At 42.6% G+C, this 27,500-nt stretch overlaps 1 protein-coding gene across 1 annotated transcript in view; it reads right to left on the minus strand.

Annotated features, from left to right (window-relative positions):
- The window catches only part of gal3st3 (galactose-3-O-sulfotransferase 3), a 57,958-nt gene that overhangs the window by 29,369 nt on the left and 1,089 nt on the right, over window positions 1–27,500 (minus strand). The gene's annotated exons all lie outside the window — the stretch shown is intronic.

Consider the following 27,500-nt stretch of genomic DNA (forward strand, 5'->3'; position numbering starts at 1 on the left):
TACTCACATTACACTTCGCTGACGCTTTTTGCCCAAAGTGACTGACGGTTACTTACAGGGTATTGGCTACAGTCCCTGGAGTAATGTGGGGTTGAGTGCCTTGCTCAAGGGCACTTCAGCCATGGATGGAGGTGTAAGGAGAGGGAAGGGTGGGATTTAAACCTGCAAACCTCTTATCTTACCACCACATTCCTAACCATGAGGACACGGCTGCCCCCATTTTATATTGACAGCATTATTTTTTAATGGTAGCCTCTTACTGCAGCAGGGGTCGCCGGCGACCCTATTCACTTGCTGAAAATGCTTAACTACGTCATAACAACATTGCCATGACATTACAGAGAGCCATAGTGCTGCGCTAAGGGGTTAACTGTGTGTGTTGAGCGAGCAGTGAGAATGCGCCTTGATGCATCTTGACAAGGAGTTCTGATGGAGATGGTTCATCCATCGAAACATTGGTCCCTATGTTGTGTACTTGGTCAACCCATTGATGCCTAAATCACCTGCAAAAAAGGCTGCTGAATGCCTAAGCCCTTTGAAAAGTTGCCATCAGCCTATAAAAATGTCTCAGAATAAAAATGTCTCAAAAAGACTCAGCCTCCGAAGCACATAAAAACATGCAATAAGTTGCATTTAAACTCACTTTAAAGTTATTTCCTGCCTGTCTCCCGTCGATGCAGCAGATGACAAAACAGAAGCGCGGGGAATTACCCCTTTGTTGTAGACAAATCTGATTGCAGATGTATGACGTTCATTTTGACTACCGGTTTTAACAACACTAACGTTTTTCTTTTACTTCAGACATGTAAACGTTTTTTTTTGAAAGTGAAGTGAAAGTGAAAGTGAAAGTGAAAGTGAAGTGAAAGTGAAAGCCCATTGGGAAACTCCAACTCCCATTGTCATTGTGACACAGCACTCCACAGCACACAAGTGAACACTGCACACTGCACACAACGAAATTGCATTTATGCCTCACCCGTGCAAGGGGGCAGCCCTCAGTGGCGCCCCATGGGGAGCAGTGCGGTGGGACGGTACCATGCTCAGGGTACCTCAGTCATGGAGGAGGATGGGGGAGAGCACTGGTTGATTACTCCCCCCACCAACCTGGCGGGTCGGGAGTCGAACCGGCAACCTCTGGGATGCAAGTCTGACGCCCTAACCGCTCACCCATGACTGCCCTAATCTGCCCTTTTAATCATTTACTTGACATGTTTCGACAGCATAGCTTCCGTCTCCATCAGAGAGTACTAAATCTGATTGCAAGCTACTGTATAAGGTGAGACAAAAAGCTTGTTTTCATGGCACATTTAATTCAGAATTTCTTCGATTCAAATGAACTCGAAAGTGCTTCAATTAAAACATGTAGGCTACATTTTAATTGAGAAGAATTTAATTTGGAATGAGTAATTCGTACTAAAAACATCATGTAAACATGGCAAATCTGAGCGAAGTTATTGGTTGTAGGTTGCAGACCACTGGACTTTCAGGCAAGGGCGGTTCGAGACAAAAATTACCAAGGGGGCCCAAGTGGGGCCATTATTTTTTCAGGGGGGCACATAAAGTTGCAAAAGAGATACATTTTTAATGTTATGAGTAAATAATTTAGCACAGGCGCCACAACGGGCCAGGAGGAAATCTAAATGGACCCTGGCCCAGCCTGGCCCCTGTCCACTGTAGAACCGCCCACGCTTCCAGGAGCATGGCAGATGGGTTGTCTGTCTCTTCTGCAGATACCAAAGAAGAGAGAAGAGGGAGGGGGGATGGGGTGACGAGGCTGAGAGACCCTGTCGTATGCAAACCATCCAAAAGGCAAGCCGGTTTTGGACCAACCAACATGGCGATGTATAGAAGCTATAGATAGATAGCACGGAACTAAAGAGAAACTGAACACAGATACTTTGCCTACCAAACCGGTTTCCGACTGATGCCCAATCTGACAGACGTACAGACACAGCAGACAATAGAGCTGTGTGCAATGTGTGGAGATAAAATACTTATATATATATACTTGTATATTACAGCATATTTGCTGAACAATAGATGTTTTTTTATTATTTCTATTTTATTTAGCATTTTAATTATTATCCTATTGTTAATTCATTGAAGCTTTGTTATACTTTCTCTACTTTTATCTATCTGTTTTGATTGTAAAGTGTCCTTGGGTATCTTGAAAAGCCCTTAAAATAAAATGTATTATTATTATTATTATTATTATTATTATTATTATTATTATTATTATTATTATTATTATTAAATAAACTAAACTAAACTAATTATGAATACATCCAGTATTTGCTGTCTACCAAGGAGACATAGAGTACTGTATGTCTAGGCACATGCGTAGGCTATATAATCTTTTCCTCATTCAAGGTGCACCGTGTAATATTTTTAGCAGTTTCTTTCCAGAATTCATGCTGCCCATTCACAAATGTTACCTTTTTCAAAAATACTTGCCACCACCATCACATTCTAAGTATTCACTATGACTGGGAAAATTGCAATTTAGAATGTCCAGAAATAGACAGTTTTAGCTGCAAAAACGTACTGTGATTTGGTCATACTCGTAAATATTAGTTTATTTTTTCATAAATATTCATGAAAAGATCAAATTTGGCAATAAGTAGCACAGTTTCTATGGGCAGCATATAGTTGCAATACCTTACTCCTCATTTGTATACTCTCTCTCTCTCTCTCTCTCTCTCTCTCTCTCTCTCTCTCTCTCTCTCTCTCTCTTTCTCTCTCACACACACGCACGCACGCACATGATCAATTATGTTTCCCCATTCTGCCAGGGAAATGCTTCAGTAAAGCAAGAATGTAAGCCAGTATGTACTGTATGTACTGTGTGAGATGATGGTGATATCCTGATAGACAAGTTATCTGCAATGGCACAGAGTTGTAGAATACATGTTCAGACATGGACCCACACACAAACACACATACACAATACACAACACAGACACACACACACACATACACAATACACAACACAGACAGACACACACACACACACACACACACACATACACAATACACAACACAGACACACACATACACAATACACAACATAGACACACACACACATACACAATACACAACATAGACACACACACACACACACACACACACACATACACAATACACAACATACACACACACACACACGCACGCACGCGCGCACACACACAACACATAGACACACACACACACACAGATGCAGACCCAAGGATCCTTGTCTCACTTTCGCCTTCCCTGCTCTCCTTTTCAGTTCCCACAGTGACACATTAGCCAAAGAACCTCATTAAAGTGTGTGTGTGTGTGTGTGTGTGTGTGTGTGTGTGTGTGTGTGTGTGTGTGTGTGTGTGTGTGTGTGTGTGTGTGTGTGTGTGTGTGTGTGTGTGTGTGTGTGTGTGAATCTGTCTCTCTCTCTTTCTCTCTCTGTGTGCGTGTGTGTGAGAGCATGTTTTTCTGTGTGTTTCTTTCTGTGTCTCTGTGTGCGTGTGTGTGTGTGTGTGTGTGTGTGTGTGTGTGTGTGTGTGTGTGTGTGTGTGTGTGTGTGTGTGTGTGTGTGTGTGTGTGTGTGTGTGTGTGTGTGTATGTGTCTGTGTGTGTCTTCCTGTGGGTGAAGGTGACTGAGATAGATGGCATCTGATCTGCTAGGCTCTGCTTATTCCCACGGGGTAGCCAATCACACTCATTATCGCCAGCTCATACTGTAGTCTTCTCTTCCGTCGTTAAAGGTGCACTGTGTAAGATGGTGGCCAAAGTAGGTATTGGAACTAGGCTGCTCATTCAAACTGTGCTGTCAACTGCCAAATGTAATCTTTTCATGCATACTTACTAGTATTGCCAAAGTAAAGTAAGTTCTGCAGGTTTAAGTGTCCATTTCTGAAAATTCAAGATGGCAGACAATGGAGAAGATCCACCTTTCCATGTACAAAAATTGTCATTTTCCCAGTCATAACGAATACTTCAAATGTGATGGTGGTGGTAAGTATTTATGAAAAAGGTAAAATTTGTGAATGGGCAGCATGAATTCTGGAAGTAAACTACTAAAATTATTACACGGTGCACCTTTAAGGACACACTAGACACTTGCCGTGTCTCAGATGCCTTATGGCAGTGCACTGACAGTCAGTGCACAGTGCTCACAGTGCACTGGGGGTCTTTAGTGCAAAGTGTTGTGAAAAAGTCGGCGCACTATGCACTGTGCCCTGACTGGAAGTGACGGTTGAGCTAGCATTAGCTCACCAAAATATTGGTTGGCTACTGTTTACATTGCACAATGTGTCGTGCTTGTATTTACATTTTCTTCATCCCAACTGGCAGCTATTTAGTTTACAATACTTGGCTTGGCATGAAAAGGTTGGTGTCTCAGTAACATTACTTACAGAAATACAGGAGACTGTTGACCAAACTCTTCTACTGAACTGAACGTCATGTTTCTTCCGTTTTATTGTCAAAATGGCACCCGTTTAGTGCGTGAAGTGTCCATCGTTCAAGCACTGCGTTTTCCGCCATTGCTAGGGCATCATCTGGGCGCTTTTCAGTACACTGAACTTACAAAATGTTACTTTGAAAGCGCCCTATGCACTGAAATATAGTGCCCGAAGTGCACAAGTGCGCCATCTGAGACACGGCAAGTCTCTCTTGCTCACTCCCTCTGCTACAGTACGCTTATTCCCAGGTGCCTGCTCACCAACTCACTATCCACCATCACCAGCTCATAGTGTACTGTACACGTCAGCCTATAAACCCCTTAGCGCAGCACCTATGTTATAACCTTACTGTCACCAACATTGTATGTCTATGTCTTAATCTGTTACTTAAGGCTCTCGGCACTGTCATAGCAATGTTGTTATGTAGTTGAGTATTTTCAGCAAATAGTGAATAGGCCCACCGGCGACCCCATCTGCAGTAAGAGGCTACGCCCCTATCATAATCTGCACACTACCGCCTTTAAGATCATTTTACTCATTGTCTTCAAGCACCTTACCAGGAGCTATGCTCTACTGTACTTTCAATACTATTCATGTCTTATCTCTAACTGCTACACCACAATACTATATAGTAGATGTATCTGTCAACACTCATTTCTGGTCATGTTAATCTTTGCTGAGATGTCAACTGAATATACTGTATAGTACTGCTGACATAAGCCCTTTTCCCATGAAATTCTGAAAATGAATTAAATTTTAATTACTTTGTGGCATCATTTTGTAGCGATTTAGTAAGATGCATCTGATTGGTTTTCCATCAACAGGACAATTCAAGCGAAATAAAAATGTCACAACCAACCGTGTTGGTGCCCATTTTCATGAGTTGCCAGATGGTTTTCCATCAACATTTTAGCGGAACAGAACACAGTTTTTAATTAGAACGTAGGACAGAGCGAATATACTGCATGGCACGCATCACCAGATGTTCGAGCAAGTGTTGGAAGTCTCGAGCCAGGTCCTGTTGTAGCTTCTGCGCCTGCGTGGCTATTTAATATCGAATGGAACCGTTTCCATTAATTCTGTAGCAATACAATTTCTCCCAAAACCATATATTCCAAGCAAATTCATTTAGTACAACAATATGCCGTTAGAATAATATTACTGTTTTTCCATCGCGTGTGTTGCACTAACTTCTTGATGTGCTTTACGTTTAAAAAAATTATATTTTTGATGGAAAAAAATAGTGTTATATTAGTGTTTCTCAACGCGTTGGGGAGCCCTAGAGGGAGCTGAGAGGGGGCGTTGCTTAGTTGCCATTGAAGTGCATTAGTTTATATTATTTTTTTAATACTAAGGGGGCGTTGATAAGCTTATGATGAGGTCAAAGGGCGGTTGTCAAGGGGGCGTTTGTTCAAAAAAGATTGAGAACTACTGGGCTATATTGTCAGTCAACAGACATACCGTAATCAACAGAGGTGTGACCAAGTCACTAATGTGCAAGTCACAAGTAAGTCTCGAGTCTTTCCACTCAAGTCCGAGTCAAGTCACAAGTCAAGACACATCTGACCAAGTCAAGTCCAAGTCCAAGTCGTACCCCAGCCAAGTCAAGTCCAAGTCCAAGTCTCATTTTTTTTCAAGTCCTTAACAAGTCACAAAGGGATTTTCTATTTGCAATCACAATTTCGATCATAAATTCATTAGTATAATAATGAGACCTGAGAAAAAGATGACAATTACTAAAACAGTTGCTGAGAAATCAGTCTAAACCAAACTACTGCTTGTGCTGTGTATGTAAAATGACATTTAATTTCATATTTTTTTTCACATAAAAATACATTTCATGTGAATTTGTACTGAAACAAAGGAGCAACCATATGCCAAATATTTACTGTCCAGTGAGCAAATAGTCCTGTTTGCAAGAATGTGTGCGTATGTGTGTGTGTCCGTTCCATCATCTGATGGCATAAACCTATTCCACTACTCCACCCTGGTCTTGGTGGTGGGCCGGTCATATCTAGTCAAGGTTGTAAGTTATACAGACTCTAGCATCATAACGCTAAGGACAGGACTATGGTTAACTTTTTCACTAGCAGCACAGGCAGGGCCGCTGACAGCTTTGGCTGGAAGGTTTTGTCAAGACATTAGGGGGGCATATTACACTTCCGACCTGAAAACGCGGATTCACACTTTCAGCATACTATGTTTGAATTTACCCACAAAGGCCAAGGGTGAAAGTAGTAGCCTATTCATGTCTTACAGGTGCTACCCACCCTCTACCCCTCTCTTTACTGTAGTGTAACACTCGACTAATGTAAACATTTTGGTTTGGCTTTAAAAGACGCCATTTTCCCTAAGGTACCATATTAAGCTCACCATTCTCATCAAGATATGACATACAGCAGGGGTAATCAATTTCTTTTTTTAAAATTGAGCCCAGTGTGTGTGTGTGTGTGTGTGTGGGGGGGGGGGGGCTACACATGTGAGACAGGATGATGAGTTAACAGCACAGCTCAGCAGGCAGCCCTGTCTCAGCTGGTCCATGATGTTCACTTCATCCCATTATCTGTGAACCAAAAGCTGAGCATTGACAGTGTCATAACTGTGAACCCACCAATGAGCACATGCATGGTGCAACACTAGGCTAGTCTGCTGTAGGCTACGTGCCAACAGTATGTAGCCTAGTAGACACTTGTCCATATGGGCTAAGAAATGAGGACAAAGTAGGCCTAGTTAGCTGGATTAAATTCCTGGTAAAGTAATGATGAATTTCCTGAATTTCCCCCTGGGGATCAATAAAGTTACTCTACTACTCTACTCTACTATTGTTGAAGCTGATATCGGCATTGTCGCTTTCCCCCTCACATTCTCGCCGCAATGGCCCATCACCAACCATTTTTACTGCGTCACAGTCCAAGTTAACTAGAACTTCGTTTGCACAGTCATTAATCCACGTCTTGTTAATTATATTAGGGTACTAGACTATTCGCCAGCACGCTGTCAATTAAACATGGCGTTAGCGCTGCAGAATGCCAGTTATGGCAACGAGGCAACCTTGTTCTGCGCTTCTACAGTGTAGGAAGAAGGAAGGTGTGTAATGCCCTATCCAACATTTCATTTTTCCCGAACGAATATGCGCCTCGCGCCATGCTCTCGTCTCCCTGTTCTCCCCAATCGCCATCTCCTCCCCCACAAAGGCACTTGTATGCTGTTCATGCCTCTTCAAAAAGATTAAGTTCACCGTCCAGGTCATAGATTGTAGCCAAACAAAGTGCTGCTTCTATGTTTCCTAATTTTTGTTAATTTGGAAAACAGGGTTACATCCCAGTTCTCCAGTGCTGGCGTCGTGTAGCTCTAACGTGTCATTTCCAAGCAGCGGTAATTGCGACTCCAAACTCCCCCGAAATACCAAAGCATGTTCGAACTGTGAGAAACATAAGATAAAGCGGTGTCGACACCACTAGATACATGGTTCGCGCGCGCAAGGATTGGACTGGTAGCAGCACGCGAGAGGGAACATGCTTTTTATCCACGGGAGCCGACCCATGCCCATGTCTTGCGCTGTTCAGCAGTAGCTTGCAACCTCTACCTCGCATTACATTTAAACTTCACGATAGGCTGCATTAAAGATTGCGTTTGAACTGATGTGGCTGACATGATAGTGTGTCAAGGCTGAGATTTAAAACTTTCAAGGAACGGGTATGGCATTATCTGCTTTCAGCTGGCTGAGGCGGTATTCCAGGAATCAAAAATAGCCCTGATGTCCTTAGAAATGTTTCGATTCAAGTCATCGAACAACAAGCAATGAGGTTCGGGGCGCATAACTTGTTTATAGCCCTCAAGCGCAAGCTTCGCGGGAAGCAATTGCTTACGCTTAGTTTCTTCAAAGTTTTTCCAATAGCCATGAAGTATTCCTCATCTCGCGCCTTGACCAATTATTTGACAATTTTGGTCGTTTGTCTCGTCTCTTTGCAAGACTGTCATGAATAGGCTATAGGCTAAATTATTTCCCTTTGGAACCATTCACCCAGCATCTAAAGTAGGCAACCGGTGGAGCTCTTTTGATGGATGCAAGACCAAGTGTTCTCTGCTCGCCTATTTTCGATTGCATGCTGGAAGACTAAGACATGTATAAACGTGTCTTTTTGTATTGATTCTAATACTCAACCGATGGTGGCTGGTCAATGCAAAGAATGTTACCGAGAGGTTACTCTTTCTAGACTGAGAAGCGCGAGCTTAACATGCATTTTCAGCGCGTGGAGTTGTGGTAGTGAAATAGCCCTGGGATATCAAGCCATAGCCTACGGACACATCCTGGGTTGGGGGAAACTTAAAAGCAGGCCATATTCGTAACGTTTACCTCGCCACATTTCCATCATAACGTGGTTTTGTCCGCGATGGTGGAAATTATTCACAAGGCTGCACTTCTGTAACGGACTTGGAAGTGACTGACTCGCAAGCATAGTGTGTGGGAGCGGAACATACTGTAACAGCCTTCGGGGGCTGAAGGCAAGCGCATTCATGAAGGACAGGGAAAGCAAAACGGATAGGCGTACTCTTTTATATAACAACAATAGGCCTATATTAAGTCCTGTGGTTCGGTTATGTCAGCAGTGTGTGCTTTTTTATTTCAACTGCTTAAATAGCCTAATGTTCAACAATCAATGTCCATCACCATTTAGCTAAAATATTTAGACAGCTTGGTTCTCACTGAATTTCTGTCGTAAGCGAGGGGCGAGAGAGCGAGAGCTTCACGTGTGTAGCCTACAGACGCGTGTTGCACATCAGAGCGCCCCACCACACACACTTCCTACAACATTTATAGAAAATATTTGTTGATCACAGTGCAAACTTCCATATTCTACCCTATTAAGAATGCAAAATGAGTTGGGGCTGAGAGGGAGCTAAATTAACTTCCGCGATGGTTTAAAATGTAGGCGATGTTTGTTCTGGAGACTCGCAAATGGTTTTTCACTGTTGCCACTGGTCGCCGCGTCCGGCCGCATCTTGCCCCAATGGCATAGCACCGCTTAGGACAATGACGTGATTCAAACAAAGAATGTGGGCGGGCTGTTGCATTCTGAAAACAAGGGTTGGACTTGGACTTTTTTTTTTAGACCCAACATGGCAAGTCACGCCAAGTCATTGAAAGTTACAACTGTCAAGTCCAAGTCGAGTCCCGAGTCAAAGGCGTGCAAGTCGAGTCGAGTCGCAAGTCCTTTCTGATCTTAAAATTTCAAGTCGCAAGTCTTCACACCGCTGACTCGAGTCAGACTCGAGTCCAAGTCACTGGACTCGAGTCCACATGTCTGGTAATCAACACCAAGACAAATACATAAGACTTAAAGGCTGTGAAGTTTAACCAATATGCTCTCCCCAGGTCAGGACCACATTCAGCATTCAGTCCCCAATCATTGTGTGTGTGTGTGTGTGTGTGTGTGTGTGTGTGTGTGTGTGTGTGGCGGGGGGGGGGGGGGGGGGGTGGTGGTCTTATTTTTTATCATCAGCAGTCTTAAAAAGTATTATATGTGATGATCAAAAATGTGAAGTGACCCTGTAGTACCTGTCTACCTATAGACACTTGGCTGCCTACCTGTTTGCACTTCAGTAAGTAAAAAAAAACTTCATTTGGTACCGTTTTTTAAATCCCTGCATAGATATCGAGATACTGTCTATATCGTATATTGAGATATGCTGTAGCAAACACTTATCGAGATGTATTGTTTTTCTCAATATCGCCCAGCCCTAGAGAGTGTGTGTGCGTGTGCATGCCTGTGCCTGTCTGGCTGACTGTGGAAGACAGCAGGCCCCATTAGAAATGAAAATGATTCCTATCATTTACATTATGTGCAATCAAGTGTGTGTATTTGCATGTGTAATTGTGTGTCTGTGTGTGTATTTGCATGTGTGTGTATTGCTGTGTGTGTGTGTGTGTGTGTGTGTGTGTGTGTGTGTGTGTGTGTGTGTGTGTGTGTGTGTGTGTGTGTGTGTGTGTGTGTGTGTGTGTGTGTGTGTGTGTGTGTGTGTGTGTATTTGTGTGTGTATGTGTGTGTGTGTGCGTGTATGTGTGTGTGTATTTGTGTGTGTGTGTGTGTGTGTGTGTGTGTGTGTGTGTGTGTGTGTGTGTGTGTGTGTGTGTGTGTGTGTGTGTGTGTGTGTGTGTGTGTGACGGTATGTCTGTAATGGGTGTACAGAGGATAGAATACAAATGGATGATCTCTGCCGAGGAAGACTACATAGTCCAGTGTGTGTGTGTGTGTGTGTGTGTGTGTGTGTGTGTGTGTGTGTGTGTGTGTGTGTGTGTGTGTGTGTGTGTGTGTGTGTGTGTGTGTGTGTGTGTGTATGTGTGGCTGTCTGTCTAACTGCAGACTACAGACCCCATTAGAAATGTAAATTATTTTTTATCCTTTACATTATTTGCAATCAAGTGTGTGTATTTGCGTGTGTGTGTATTTGCATGTGTGTGTGTGTCTGTGTGTCAGTCTGTGTCTGTGTATTTCTGTGTGTGTGTGTGTGTGTGTGTGTGTGTGTGTGTGTGTGTGTGTGTGTGTGTGTGTGTGTGTGTGTGTGTGTGTGTGTGTGTGTGTGTGTGTGTGTGCGTGTGTGTGTTTGCATGTTTGCATATGTGTTTGCATGCGTTTGTGTGTGTGCACGTTCTGTTTGACACGTAAAACTGAGTTCTCGCTCCCTAAAAAGGACGTTTTTTAAAACAGGAGTTTTCTCAGATGCACCTGTCACAGTGGCAATCCACATGCTGTGTAAACCGGATGAAAATATGTTAGCGGATATACATCCTTTACATAAGTGTGCAGACGTTTTTCTTTCTATCTTCACAGTTTTGGCTTATGTTTGGCACTTTTTAATTGTGAATTCATTGGTGTATAATATAAAAATGGACTTTAGTTTCCAAACCAGTCCATGGCTTGGATGGGAATTGTTTCTGATCATTTATGAGATGGATCCAAAGAGCAGTGTACCTGAACTAGTTCAGTGAACTATATTTCATGAACTAGTTCATAATTTGGGCAAACTTGAACTGAACACACACTACTGCCTATCAAGGAGATATGAACAAGTTCATCCTGGTGCCTGCAAACGAACTACACACTTCTCTATTTAATAGGATGCCACATTTCCTTAGCGTTCAGGTGAAATTCCAGACAAATACATTGCAAAGAGCCTCAATACAATAAGATGACATCAATGTTTTCCCAGCACTTATAAAAAACAATTGCTGTCTGCGGTGTTATGTAGGCTTTACCAATGATACTGAACAATATAGCTCACAACAACCTCTTGCAAAAAAAACCCTGTAAACTACTTCATTTTTGAATGAACTATTACAGTAACTATGAAGAATTGTAAACCATGAACCAACTGGCTCATTTTGAAATTTGTGAACTGAGCTTTGAACTATAGTCCCTGTAGAAAATCTACTTTCCCAACACTGCAAACCAGCATGTCTATTGCTGTGCCCTGTTTGGGTGTTTCTAGGCCATCATGAAGGCAACAGGGTCATTGACACATTTCCATTTGCCATAGCTTCAATAGGCATAAAGCTGAGCAGCAGACGAGCTCATTACGAAAGCTAATCATAGACAACCTGTACGAATAGAGAGAGAGAACATCTCTCTCACCTTTGAAGGACATGTATTTACTATTTTCAATCTCTCTCTCTCTCTCTCTCTCTCTCTCTCTCTCTCTCTCTCTCTCTCTCTCTCTCTCTCTCTCTCTCTCTCTCTCTCTGTCTCTCTCTCTTTCTGTGTGTCTCTCACCCTTGACTAGCACATACAGGCCCACACTTATGTCTCCAGCACTGCCCAACCGCTCATGTGCATGCCATGCGACTGAGACGTCCAAGGTGTTTTAAGCTGCACCTTGCCATAAGTAATCATGGTGCAGTCAAGAAAACCTTATACAAAGCGGCTCCAACTGTAATTGTGATGGCACTTACAAAGGTTGACAAATCTTAGATAGCCACAAAAAAGTACTGTTCTCATGAAATCGTGTGAAACAGCACATCATTTGTGGCTATTTGTGCTTGTTTTATGAAGCATCATAGAAAAAAGAGAAACAGGTCTCCAGTATCATGGAAAAACAAAATAAGCTCGAAACAACGTAAATTAAAACAAGCACCTAATTGGAACATATCACCTCAACTTTTTCAACATAACCAAATAAACCTGGTTTGTCCTCCATTCCTGAAATAGCACACACTAACTGTGGTGACCATTCTTTCTTGCTTGAACACTCCACCCTTTTTTGATTTTCACACATTTGCAGTATTCCCAAGTATTAAACATGAATGTTACGGCTGTAACGATATTGGATCGAACCAAGAAATCACAATACTCAGAGTCACGATACTGTATTGTGATGTAAGGAGGCAGTATCGTCATACGCCCTTTCAAAGTTTTGTTATCCTTCAGTCCAGAAAACAGCCATATTATAAATTGTGATTGTGCTTCCAAGCTTAAAAGGAGTGGAGTGTATCGTTACAGCCCTAATGAATATGCATATAATTTTCTTCTCAGTATATTCAGTACTTAGATATATTAGTATACCAATTATAAGCATAGCTTAACATAATCATTGTAAGTGGATAGAACCATTAGCATCAAGCCACAACTGATCATTGGACAGAAATAAAAAGCTGTTTTGCACTCTGCTGAATTTTGCATTAATTTTCAAAGAGGTTTATATTATAAGTACATCAGATGATATTTTGTTTGGTTCCATAGACTTCCATTGCTGCGCTTAATATGGCTATAGAGTCCTGTTAAACTAGGCAATGCAAACACATAGATAAAATCCCATGTATTCCCACATTTACCAGGGCTTAACTACATATGAGCAATTTCCTGAAATGAGGTGGGCTGTTCCTTTAAGTATCACAACAGCCAAATTAAAAAGAAAACTCGACACAGTAGGGGGGAAAGAAAACAAATAAGAAAGTGCCCCTCCTAAGAAGAAAATATCTCATAAATACATCCAATACATCCACAACAAAAACTGGTTTGTCTTCGACTCCTGAAATAGCACTGCAATGGATGCCACTGCAATGGATACCACATAACACACATCCTCACAAGTCAACAAAAAATATTGTGAGAATATTTCTTCCTCCCAAAGATAAGAATATATGCAAACATGTGTGCGCACGCACGCACACACACACACACACACACACACACATTATGACACATACAGTATAATACACACACAAACACAGACACACAGACACACACAGACACACACAGACACACACACACACACACACACACACACACACACACACACACACACACACACACACACACACACACACACACACACACACACAGGGGCAATACGTGCTGGTTTGCCGAATTACAGTTAGTGATTTACATAAAGTGTTCCCACTAAAGCCATCAAGCAACTGCCATGTAGACAGTGTGATGTCACACACACAAATGTAATTTAGTGATATCATAAAAAATTTGTATCGCAAATACTGCATCCTATCGCTATGTGACCAAACATTAGGCACGAAATAAGGCTTGTACTGTACAAGAGAGGAACCTTGTAAACTTGCGTTATGTTCCCACAGCCCATTGGCCCCACATCACCAAGACTTTTACATTAATTTTTAGGCCCATTGGTCCCACATCCCATTGGTCTCACGGCTTATACCTGCTGGCCCATGTTCCCACATTTCTAATAATGTATTCAAAGTTAGGCCCTATCTCCCATGGCGGGGAGAAAGACATGTTTTCTTAGTTTACTCGGAAATGTGGGAACATGGAGTTGTGGAACATAAGGCCTATACTTGAATCATTTCTTAAGAATGTGGGAGCATGGAGCAGCAAAAATGGGCTGTGGGACCAACGGTAGAGTGGTAGAGTGGCTTATAGAGTCTCTGCACCCAATAATGGTAGTATAGTCATCTATTTGTATGTATGACGGTGGTGTGTGTGTGTGTGTGTGTGTGTGTGTGTGTGTGTGTGTGTGTGTGTGTGTGTGTGTGTGTGTGTGTGTGTGTGTGTGTGTGTGTGTGTGTGTGTGTGTCAGGGCACGTCCTAAGGCAAATCCTTGAAGGATGTAATTAAAAGTTAACCTATGAGCTGAACCGTGACAACAGAACCCCCTTAACCCCCACCACACACACACACACACACACACACACACACACACACACACACACACACACACACACACACACACACACACACACACACACACACACACACACACACACACACACACACACCAAATCCCCCCGCCCAGACTTCTGCTCCTTTGGAAGCTTGGAAGCCCAGTGACCCAAATGAGACATAAACAGAATCAAGTTAAGGACGGGCGGACCCATTGAAGCGTATGTGTGGTCAGATGCCAACCTCTGGTGCGACAACGGAAAAACTTTCTTAAGACAGACAGTGGCCACGTTCACGATACATGGCGTTTATACTTTTGAATTAATCATTCAGAATCAAATAGTTCCGTCAAGTTTACATTGAACTTTCATTTAATTCGGAATTTTGAAGTGTTTACATGACATTTTCAAAGCGTCATTTTAAGCTTTATTCAAGAATTAAATTGAGTTAATTCTGAATTAAATGTCTCGTGTAAACGAGACCAGTGTGGTGTCAGGGTGTACTGTAGGCCAATTTATTCCATAAACACAACACATAACATATTACAGTATAGTTACGGTACGTGGCTAACCCTTCAACACTGGGTTTCAAATGGGATGCGTATGGTCTGTATTATTCACCTTTTAAAATCTTGTTGGTGTGCATTTGGTTCGACAAAAAAAGCGAGGCCTACTCCAAATGCAAATTAAAACAAAAACAAAACAAGAAAAAACTTCCTCATCTTCCTCGAACATGGAGGTGGGCTTTCATTTGCAAGTTAAACCAGCTTAAAATGTAATGTACTGAAACGACTTTGGAAACATTTCAAGCTTAAAGAAACATGGCTCCTGTTATAAATTAGCTGCTACTAGAATGGCAATGATCAAGTCATGATGTATTACCAGAGACTTCCCATCAAAACAAATACTGTATCTTATATTTTGTAAATCATTTCTTATTAAAAAAAAAAAAAAAGTATAGGAGTCTGTTGTCAAGGTGGTTGCCTTAACTATAAAGTGCCGGGAGAAACTCTTTCTTCTGTTTCCCATGTCACCTGAGATGAGTTGTCAAGGTGGAATAACCTGAAAGTCAGTTGATATACATAACACGACAGATGTTAAGCCCCTTGACAAACCTGTGACTTTTTTGTTTTTAAGAAAGTTCTTTTTTGTTCTTTTTTGGGGGGCTTTTCTGGCCTCTTATTGGAGAGTTTGAGAGGAGACAGGAAAGAAATGGGAGAGAGAGACAAGAGAGGATTGGGAAAAACATGACCCCTGTTTGCTGCTGCCAGAATGGCAATGTCCAAGTTGTAATGTAGGCTATTACAAAAGACGGTGTAATGTCGTAGTATAGCGTACTATGTTAGCAGTCTTTTCAACGACTATTACAGTTCCACTGGATGATAGTGTGTTTCATGAGGTTACATAAAAGGTTAAAAGATCATGTTTGAAGTTGAGAGTGCAGGTTGTTACTGTTACTGTACACCACCCTCCCCATGCAACAAGATCCTACAGCAGGGATGTTAAACTCAAATTCAGACGGGGACAAATTTAAAATCTGGGATGAAGTCGTGGGCCAAACTCAATGTTTAACATTGCAAAATGTTTACAAACACTCATGTATGGAAGCTTTAATGTGCCCTTAACATATTCTGTTGTATGAGTGGGACAGGTTACATTGTCCCATCACATATGTCATGTTCAAGTCATTACTACTATATATTGTGGTGTAGTGGGTTAATTGTAATACACAGTTGAAATGATCTTGCAGACCAAAGAAAATGACCCTGCAGGCCAGATTTGGCCCCCGGTCCTGAGTTTGACACCCCCTATCCTACAGCAAATGCAGCCAGCCAAAAGCCAGTCAACACACAACACCCATCCATTTCACACTGCAAGCTGTATTCTCCCATCCAGCGTCATTGACAGCTTTTGCCGGGCCCAAGACAAAGTCATGTGAAAGGGCCCCCCATCCAATACCTAGAATAAAATGAAAACCCAATTACGGGCACCCTGGGTCCGGGACAACTGACCCCTTTGCCCCACCTCCAACCCCCATCGGCTTCCCAGCTTCCACCACACCTGATGATTGTACTGTGAGGGGCTGCTGAATTTTAAAATGTGCAAATGCATACCCACAAGTATCTCTAGTTACAGTACTGGTGACGGTACATATTCAATTATGGGAGAAGAAAATAGCTTGTGGTTAACCAAGCAGTACTAAATAGATCGCGCTCCAGTCTAGTGAGTGCTTTTACAGTAAACAACTGTAATGTGATCCTTTGAGGCATTGTATTTTACACTTTTTGTGTTTTATATGTTTTATCAGGGCTTTTGTGTCAGTCGAGAGTATGACAGGAAGAGAGAGACACGGCAGGGCTGGGACATGACCCAGGAAGAACTCGAACCTGGGTCCCCATGGGCATTTGGACAATTCATGGAGGCTTAGCGCGCTGTGCCACAGCAACTCTTACATAGCTCTTTCTTTGCAAGGTGTCAAAAGGAAAAGGAAAAGTTGAAAAAAAGAAAAAACAATTTCCTTCCAACACAGGTAACTTATCGGAGTAATCAGTAGATCTCTGCACTTGTCTTTCGATCAGCTAACTCTGAACTGGTTGGATCAAGTATGTGGTGGGTCCTTGTTAGGGTTTTAGTGTTTTCAGTAACAACACAGTCTATTTATCTGATTAGGTACAATGGAGTAAAATGGTGTAACAGCTATGTAATGTCATGTGCTGGTGTTGTACTTTAACCACAAATCTACGTTTACAGTATGTCACAGAAGTGAGTACACCCTCACATTTCTGCAGATGTGTAAGTATTTTCATGTTGATTCTTTGTCTCATCAGAGAAAAACAGAGTGAGGATATGGGTTGCTAAAAACAGTGGTAAATGGCGGTAAATAGGGCCAAGCATGTGTGGTGGTAAAAAGTGATTTGTACAAAGAAAAGTGGCCGGTCTGTAAAAAAACATCACCATTTAAAAAAACATCACTATAGCCATAATCACCATCTCAGGCCTCATCATCATCATCATCATGTACAACCCTTGTCAACAAACAATGGACTTACTGTAATAAAAAATGTTTTTTTGTGTGTTCCAATTACAAATGGTTTTTGATTTAAGTCCGTAGGGGTGAATAATATATGTTGGCAAGCCAGGTTATTTCTCTGCCAGTCAGAATCAAAGGGCTTATATAAACCAACCTGCATTCAAAATAGCAACACTGTTTGTGTGTGTGTGTGTGTGTGTGTGTGTGTGTGTGTGTGTGTGTGTGTGTGTGTGTGTGTGTGTGTGTGTGTGTGTGTGTGTGTGTGTGTGCGCGCGCACGCGTGCGTGAGAGACTGCATGCATCATACATCACACTGTGGGCGTATGTGTGTGTGTGTGTGTGTGTGTGTGTGTGTGTGTGTCTACCGATGTGCGTGCGTGTGTCTGTGTGAGAACCGATGTGCGTTCGTGAGTATGTGTGTGTTTGTGTGTGTGTGTGTGTGTGTGTGTGTGTGTGTTTGTGTGTGTGTGTGTGTGTGTGTGTGTGTGAAAGAGAGTGCATGCATCATACATCACACTGTGGGCGTAAATGTGTGTGTGTGTGTGTCTACCGATGTGCGCGCATGTGTGTCTGTCTGTGTGAGTACCGATGTGCGTGCGTGTGTGTGTATGCGTGCCTGCGTGCGTGCATGCGTGTGCGCAAGTGTGCGTGCGTGAGAGAGACTGCATGCATCATACATCACACTGTGGGTGTGTGTGTGTGTGTGTGTGTGTGTGTGTGTGTGTGTGTGTGTGTGCGCGCGCGCGACTCTGACTCATCCAGGTCACCTTAAGAAGCCGTCCTCGCCTCCCTCCACCTCTCATCCCACAAACTTCTTCAGTTCAAAGACCTGAAGGACTGTGTCCCAGATATTTAAAATCTAGCGCAGTGAACGTCAGGGACTAGACCTATGGCCTATTGATCATGTCGAAACAAGAAAGAAGAAGAAGAATACAAAAGGATCTGAACAGGAAGAGAAAGAGCAGAAACATCACCAGCTCAATGTCAATGAGGAGTCCTACTCAGGATTAAAAGAAAGGTGACTAAAAAGACAGAAAGAAAGAAAGAAAGAAAGAAAGAAAGAAAGAAAGAAAGAAAGAAAGAAAGAAAGAAAGAAAGAAAGAAAAAAGAAAGAAAAGAGAAAGAAAGACAGCATGATAGAAAAAAAGTGAAGAGCAGAGGAGCATCACTTATCCCTTCCTTCAAGCTGTCAGAAAATAAGATCTATAAACTTGCCTCGAGCACAAACTCAAAAAAAGCAACCGGTATCCAACAGAGCGTAAGACCGACCAACATAGTGTCATGCTGAAAGAAAAAAAGGAGCAGAAACTTTGTGTAGAAAAACTCTCATCAAACAAAACACTTGGCCTTGGCCATGGCTGAAGCGGCTACGGGCATCACACTGCTACATCGGGGACCCAGGTTCGATTCTGGCCTGAGGTCATTTCCTGATCCTTGCTCTTATCTCTCTCTCTCGCGCGCTGTTAGTACTTTCCGGTCTCCTTGCAAACTGTCCTGTCCAATGAAGGCAAGAAAAGATACAACAACATCATAACAACAATGGTATGACATTAGACTTGATCATTACCAATTTGGTAACAGCATACATGTACAGCACACTGCAATGAAAACCGTTACTGTGAATTCAACTCTCTCTAGTGTTGACTTTACTCTGCAGTGTGCCAGGGCAAAGAACAAGTCACCATTGACCCACTAGTGACACCTTCAACCACCTTCAACAAGTTTTATTGATCCTTCTTTGAGAAAACTGATAAAGATAATTAATTTATGGACATCATTAATTTATGGACATTTATGCGTAGTGTGAGAAAGGAACATATTTGATCACCATCGCGTGAAGTGTTTGTGTGTCTGTGTGTGTGTGTGTGTGTGTGTGTGTGTGTGTGTGTGTGTGTGTGTGTGTGGTTTTTTTATGGTATGTGTATTATGCAGTAGCTGTATGTACAGTATGTCCAAGACAAATTTCCCTCGGGACGAATAAAAAGAGTCTTGAATCTCATGCATGCCAGATTCATTCAGCAATACAGCTACACGGTAAAAAAACAAAAAAAATGGGGTGTCAATGTCACAGAGTAAACCAGATGGAGTATTTGCAACACTGTGAGAATCAAATCACTCTAACAGTGGAGTCAAATGTCAGAGTAAAATGGAGGTGCAGGTGGTCAGAGTAATTTCAACTCTACAGTAAAGTGCTTAACACTTCCATAATGTTGAATATAATTAACTCTGTAACACGTTTCACTGACCATAGGAAAAAAATAAGTCTATTTTGAGTGCCAGCAATATTGACATAAATCAAAGGAGGCGATCTTCCAAACTTCCATGTTGATGTCGCAGAAGAGTCAAACAAGAATGGAAAATATGAATGAGATCCCTGTTGGCGATCTGCCCTCTAGACGGTACCTACAGTATTGTGTATAGTGCTCTCTGACAGCTCTTTTGCACCTGGCCACTAGCCAGCAGTGTTGCCAATTCCGCTTATTATAAGCGACCTTGGGCTTCTTTTTTTGAGCAGTCGCTTTAAATTTTGTAGGTTCGTGGGTTGCAGGTTTTTTTGGGGCTTGTTCTTTTCAGGGTTGGGCTTGGTGTTTTCTTCTGCTCTGCCGGTGATTTGAAAGTGTTTGGATGTGTGCAACATTTATTCTCATTTATTCTCATTCATCCTTACAAGATACACTACTACAGCATTGTTAACTCCCACTCTCTGTGGTCACTTGTGGAGAATTTAGCTGCCACACAGACCCCCGCAAGAGCAAGGTCATCTCTGACTAGACACGCGACTGACAACCTACCCCTTCGGTCGCTTCTTTCGGGCTTGTTTCCACAACACCAGTCAGTCGCTTCTTTTGGGCTTGTTTCTAGGACCTCAGTCGCTTATTTCTCATAGAAAATATGGCAACACTGCTAGCCAGGCTGCGACCTCCTAGTGACACAACACCTTAGGCGTTGCTACTAGTCAGGTCAAGAACTATGCAAGTACTTTCTGAGCTCTGGAGGACTCAGGAACTCCAACCCACTTTGTCGGGAAGCAATCAACTTTGAGCAGCTGGGTATTGGGGTGTTCAAAGCAGTGACGTGGTTTAAGCAGAGGCGTTCTATTGGGACTGAGAAAATGTTTGGTTCAAACTTGGCCTAGACCAGTAGCAAACCAAAGGAGGTGGGTCAACCATGCCGTTTGAGAAATGTTAATTGTTATGATCTAGGTCAGACCAAGCCTTGAAGAGATTTGAAAGTCGATGATAATCAGGCTACTTGGCCACACATGGTTGCGTGTGTAATTTAAGTCCCTGTCCCAAGTGTACGCCAAAAAAGTACTTCTTTGAGAAAGTCAGATGGTGGGATGATTTTGGGACAATGCGCATGCAGATGTTAAGTTTCCTGATAGTACCTTGAGAAAGCTGATACAGATAAATAATTTCTGGACACCGGCGCACAGATAGTGTGAGAAAGGTACACGTGTGATCACCATATGTGTGCCTGCCAGAAACTGCAAGGTGTGTGTGTGTGTGTGTATGTGTGTGTGTGTGTGTGTGTGTGTGTGTGTGTGTATGAGGCGCCGCCTAGCCAATATGTCAGGAATTGCATACACATCACCGCTAAAAGCTTGCACGTACCTTACTTTTCCTCGCACATCACCGCTAAAAGCTTGCACGTACCTTACTTTTCCTCGCACATCACCGCTAAAAGCTTGCACGTACCTTACTTTTCCTCGCACATGCACCCGAAAGGTTTGCACGTACACTGTTATTTGCTTGCACTCGAACAGGAAAACGTTGTGCATACGCCACATTTTCATGCACGCAGTAACAAAAATCTCACACACAAACTACTTTGACCTCGCACACACACCACTTTTGCCTCTCACACATACACACATTACACTCATACACACAATACTTTTATTTGCACATGCACGCCAAACGCTCACACATAATTAGACTTTACTTCGCACATATCCCACTCTTCTATGCACATACACCCTTAAAGCTCGCACACATACCAGTGTTACTACGCACATGCTTGACTTTTCCCTCACGCACATACCACTTTTTTCTTACACATCACTACCATTCAAAATCGAGATTTCAGATGGTGTTTATGACAGGGAAATGGTATGTGCGCGACGACGTTAGTGTTGTGTGTCTCTGAGAAAGTGGTGTGTGTGTGTGTATGTAAGTTGTAGTGTGTCACACAAAAAGTGTTGTGTGTGCGAGCTAACATGTAAATTAAGGGCCGAGCTCCGCCCAGGTGCCAGCTCATTATGCAAATGCAGACCGAGTAAAGAAAACATTGAATATTCTGACCATTCTGAACGTTACCCTTCTATTATGTAAAAAAAAAATATATATATAAATAATAAAATGAATGGTGATACAGTTTCAGAAATAAAAATATTAGCGTCCACTCAAGACAGGAAGTGAAAAAACAACAACCGGAAAACCAGCCCAACCCACTTTCTTTGCCTGAACGTGGGTTGCTCGCACATTTAACGGACTGACGAACGGACTTCGAAATGGCTGCGCATACCAGGGACAGGGACGCCATGTTAAATCAGGCTATAGGGCTTTTAAACACAATTATAGATTCTCCTGGAAATTCAGGCGTTAACATCCAGGCAGGTGTTAACAATTTAGCTCGTTCTAATAATTCGACACCAACACCATCAGCAGACTCAGAGGTGGTGGCCCCAGTGGATCTTCTGAAGAGTGCATTGACCTCATCTTGGACCGAGTCTGCTGATGGTGTTGGTGTCGAATTATTAGAACGAGCTAAATTGTTAACACCTGCCTGGATGTTAACGCCTGAATTTCCAGGAGAATCTATAATTGTGTTTAAAAGCCCTATAGCCTGATTTAACATGGCGTCCCTGTCCCTGGTATGCGCAGCCATTTCGAAGTCCGTTCGTCAGTCCGTTAAATGTGCGAGCAACCCACGTTCAGGTAAAGAAAGTGGGTTGGGCTGGTTTTCCGGTTGTTGTTTTTTCACTTCCTGTCTTGAGTGGACGCTAATATTTTTATTTCTGAAACTGTATCACCATTCATTTTATTATTTATATATATATATATTTTTTACATAATAGAAGGGTAACGTTCAGAATGGTCAGAATATTCAATGTTTTCTTTACTCGGTCTGCATTTGCATAATGAGCTGGCACCTGGGCGGAGCTCGGCCCTTAATTTACATGTTAGCTCGCACACACAACACTTTTTGTGTGACACACTACAACTTACATACACAAACACACACCACTTTCTCAGAGACACACAACACTAACGTCGTCGCACACATACCATTTCCCTGTCATAAACACCATCTGAAATCTCGATTTTGAATGGTAGTGATGTGTAAGAAAAAAGTGGTATGTGCGTGAGGGAAAAGTCAAGCATGTGCGTAGTAACACTGGTATGTGTGCGAGCTTTAAGGGTGTATGTGCATAGAAAAGTGGGATATGTGCGAAGTAAAGTCTAATTATGTGTGAGCGTTTGGCGTGCATGTGCAAATAAAAGTATTGTGCGTATGAGTGTAATGTGTGTATGTGTGAGAGGCAAAAGTGGTGTGTGTGCGAGGTCAAAGTAGTTTGTGTGTGAGATTTTTGTTACTGCGTGCATGAAAATGTGGCGTATGCACAACGTTTTCCTGTTCGAGTGCAAGCAAATAACAGTGTACGTGCAAACCTTTCGGGTGCATGTGCGAGGAAAAGTAATGTACGTGCAAGCTTTTAGCGGTGATGTGCGAGGAAAAGTAAGGTACGTGCAAGCTTTTAGCGGTGATGTGCGAGGAAAAGTAAGGTACGTGCAAGCTTTTAGCGGTGATGTGTATGCAATTCCTGACATATTGGCTAGGCGGCGCCTCATATATTTGTGTACATGTCTAACAATCATTTTGGGCGTCAGATGTCTGGTACTTTGTGGGGGCCACATCATGGCCCCCATAAATCTGGTAGTGTTTTTCTTGGTAGTTTTGTTGTTACTGGAAACAGTAAAAGTGCAAAAACATTTCCTCACTGACAGGTTAAAATTAGGGATTGTTTTGGTGTGGGCACAGTTTAGCGTTCTTTAGCCATTATTAGGGTTAATATGGAGGGCCCCATAAAGATATGTTAAGATAAGGGTGTGTGTGTGTGTGTGTGTGTGTGTGTGTGTGTGTGTGTGTGTGTGTGTGTGTGTGTGTGTGTGTGTGTGTGTGTGTGTGTGTGTGTGTGTGTGTTTGTTTGTGTGTGTGTGTGCGTGCGCGTGTGTGTGTGCGTGTCTGTGCATGTGCATGTGCATGTGTGCACACAGAAGATTTGTTGTTACGGTATGATGTGGCCACTTCCATGTACAATGTTTTTGCCTTTACAGTACTTCCCACAAAACTGACTGCCATTGACACCTATGTAGGTAAGATTTCACCCTTCCTCTGAAATAAGCCTGAGAATAAGCTACTGTGACACTTTAAAACATTTAGTTGGGTGTCATGAAAGACACCGTGATACCTGCCACTGTGATTCATGAAAGTTGCAGGATCGAGTTACAAAAAAGCAACAAAAACTGAAGTGAGATTCAGGTGTGTTTTTGGCAAGGTTGCAGGTTTTACAGACTGGGTTGCCAGATAAGGTCAAATTCAAGCTCAAGCATGCTCAAAAGCACGTCACAATTACCACAATTAAATCCCCATTGAAATCCCGATTAAATCACGCTTTTTGATTATTTTTGATGAATTGTGGAGCCCTACAATGCAGTCTGACGTGCGTCCTTCGCTCATGTCAAAGGCGTAAATGAGGCAAGGCAATGTCCCTCCCTCATAACCCACCATACCAGCTGCAGAACAAACAAAAACACACTTGAACAAAAATAAAAATGTAAAAGAAACAATGCCACCAGGCGTGGAATTCCATCTCCCATGTCGCAAGCACAGATGGGGCAAAGCAATGTCACTCCCTCATAACCCATCAGACCAGCTGTAGAACAAACAAACATTTGAACAAAATTCAAGATTCAGAATTCAAGAATTCAAGAAACAATGCCATCAGGTGTGCTTCCTTCGCCCATGTCACTGGCATAAATGAGGCAAAGCAAGGTCACTCCCTCGTAACCCACCATACCAGCTGATCAGAAAACACACACCCACACACACACACACACACACACACACACACACACACACACACACACACACACACACTCACAGGCACACACACACACACACGCACGCATGAACGCATGCACGTACACAGCAGCAACTGCTCAATAATGTATTATTCCGTAACGTGAGGTGGGCCTCTCGCTTGCTCTCTCTCTCTCTCTCTCTCTCTGTCTCTCTCTCTCTCTCTCTCTCTCTCTGTCTCTCTCTCTCTCTCTCTGTCTCTCTCTCTCTCTCTCTCTCTTTGCCCCTACCCAATTACCATAGACTTCCACTGAGGCAAGCAGGTAGAGCAGCTAGGTCAGCACAGGCCAGAAGACAGGACAGGACAGGAGCAGAATTAATGCGTTGAGACATGGCCCGTACACGTTACCAGAATGGCAACAACCAGTGTCTTGCTAAAGACTGTGCATATTGCAATGTTGTGCACAGTAAAAACAAAAAACAAAAAAGTAGTGTTCATTTAATTCAACACTTAGAGAGTTCCCTGGGACCAAATAGACTTTAAGTGTTTAACACTGCAGTTGTATTGTGTGCAGACAAAATGCACCGTAGAAGATGTGAAATGATTAATTAACACTGCCATTTTACTGTTTGCACAATGTTTGGGTAAATCTGAGTTCGATTCACTTTAAGGGGACTAGGTGTGAAAATGCTGGGTATGCTGATGTGTATGCTGGGAAGGGTGGGTGGAGGGTGGATGAATGCAATAATATGTATAGAGAAAGACAATTAAGTCTATTCTATGTCTTCTATTCTATTTTATATCAAAGCATAGTGGAAGCGGCCGTGGCAGAGGTTTCACTTGGCTGTAAGAGAAGAAACCAGAGCTCGCCTCGGGCCGATGAAACAACTTGATACTTTGTGCTGCTAGGCTTAAAAGTCAGGAGAGGATCGCTCGTTATACGGTCACTGGTGGGCTTTGTTCAGCTCTGCTATGCGACTTTTTGACTGCAATGAAAAGTCACCTCAGTTATGAGGACTGCAAAAGCTGAGGCGAGAGCAGTAACATTTACATGAACATTACAGTAATATTTTACAGTAAACTTTTAGAGCTCAAAAATAGCCGGTGGTTATCAGAGTATCATATCATTCACTTTGACATTGGTACTTGACCCTGGATCTCTTCCTTGGGCTATGCACAGTGACTTTGGCTTTGACTTTGGCACCTTGACACTTTGGACACTTTTTCTAGTTTTTCTAGTTTTTTATTGTGTGTGTGTGTGTGTGCTTGTGTGCATGCGTGCGTGCGTGCATGCGGGTGGTGTGTGTTGTGGGCGTGTGTGTGTGAGTGGGATAGAGAGATCTGACCTGTGAATATACGGTGGATATACTACTGTATGTGCAATGTTGTGTGTGATGTCTTTGTGTATTCTTCTGTATTTATGTATGTGTATGCTACTGGACACCTTAATTTCCCTCTGGATCAATAAATTATATTCTACTCTACTCTCTGCTCTACATGGTGAAGCAATTGAAATGCAGAGAATTGATGTGACCAGCATACTTCTAACATTCACAATAGTTGAAGAAAGTAGGTCTGCTCACTGCTCCAAAAAAATAAACTTAATTATTTAAGAAGCAATGTTTCGATTACCCTGGGTCTTCATCAAGCATATGGGTAACAGGAAGAAGCTGTGACCTATATCACATGACCATTCACTCACCTGCCAAGGCAGGGCACCAAAGGGGGTGTGAATCAAGTACAGACAGGCGTGTGTCCATCATACTGGCCACCTTTGATGTTGAATCACTACATACCAGCGTACCTCATGATGGCGGCATCAGCGCAATTGATTTCTTTTTAAGCACACACCATGAAAACAAAACAACAAGTGTGGAATGCATCGAATGCCTGACAGAAATTGTGTTAACAAGAAACACTCAAGGGTGTCAATCGACTGTCTGACAGATATCTGACACTTTTGTCTGGCATCTGCAAAAAGCGTTTTTGGGTGTGTGTGCGCCCTGCCCAAAACTCCAACCTTCACAATAGCACACAAGGCACATGAGGCGCATGCACACACGTGCACGCACAGTCACATTCACGCGCACACACACACACACACACACACACACACACACACACACACACACACACACACACACACACACACACACACACACACACACACACACAGACACACACACACACACACAGACACACACACACACACCAGGTTGCTGAAAGAACTTCAGAAAGATAGCCTGTAGCCACATAATTAAGTCTACTGTAAAGTTCAGGCTGGGTGACTAAAAACGACAACGTGGGCTTTAAACGTTCTAGAAAGTACACATTATTTAAAAGTCATAGGTTTGTCAACAACAGCATGCTAAAACGTCTGACATGCAATGTACAGTATACATCACCAATGAAGCCAATAGAGGGTTTCAACCAGCACTTTATAGGGATGCCACCTTGACAACAAAGAGCCTTGATGAGGTCATCTTAATGTAAAAGATATGAGCTTTTAAAGTTCTACACAAAAGTATCAGGCTTGTCAACAGGCTGACCATCTGACAGCTTAATAATAATAATAAAAAAATGTGGAGCCACACCTCAATGGAACGTCTGACCGTTCCACTCTTGCTAATATACAAAAGGCATTTATCACACATCCATCTGACCTTCGGGTTCGGGTTATTCCTGCTTGACAGCTCACCTCTCAGGTAACATGGGAAACAGAATAAGGTAAACTCGGTGTCGTTAAGGGAGAGTATAGAAAAGGGGTGCTGGTGACAGCCCTGTATGATATCAGAGAGCCTTGACAAACATAAG

Source organism: Engraulis encrasicolus, chromosome 21 (genome assembly GCF_034702125.1).
Source record: "Engraulis encrasicolus isolate BLACKSEA-1 chromosome 21, IST_EnEncr_1.0, whole genome shotgun sequence".
In the NCBI taxonomy this organism is placed as follows: Eukaryota; Metazoa; Chordata; class Actinopteri; order Clupeiformes; family Engraulidae; genus Engraulis; species Engraulis encrasicolus.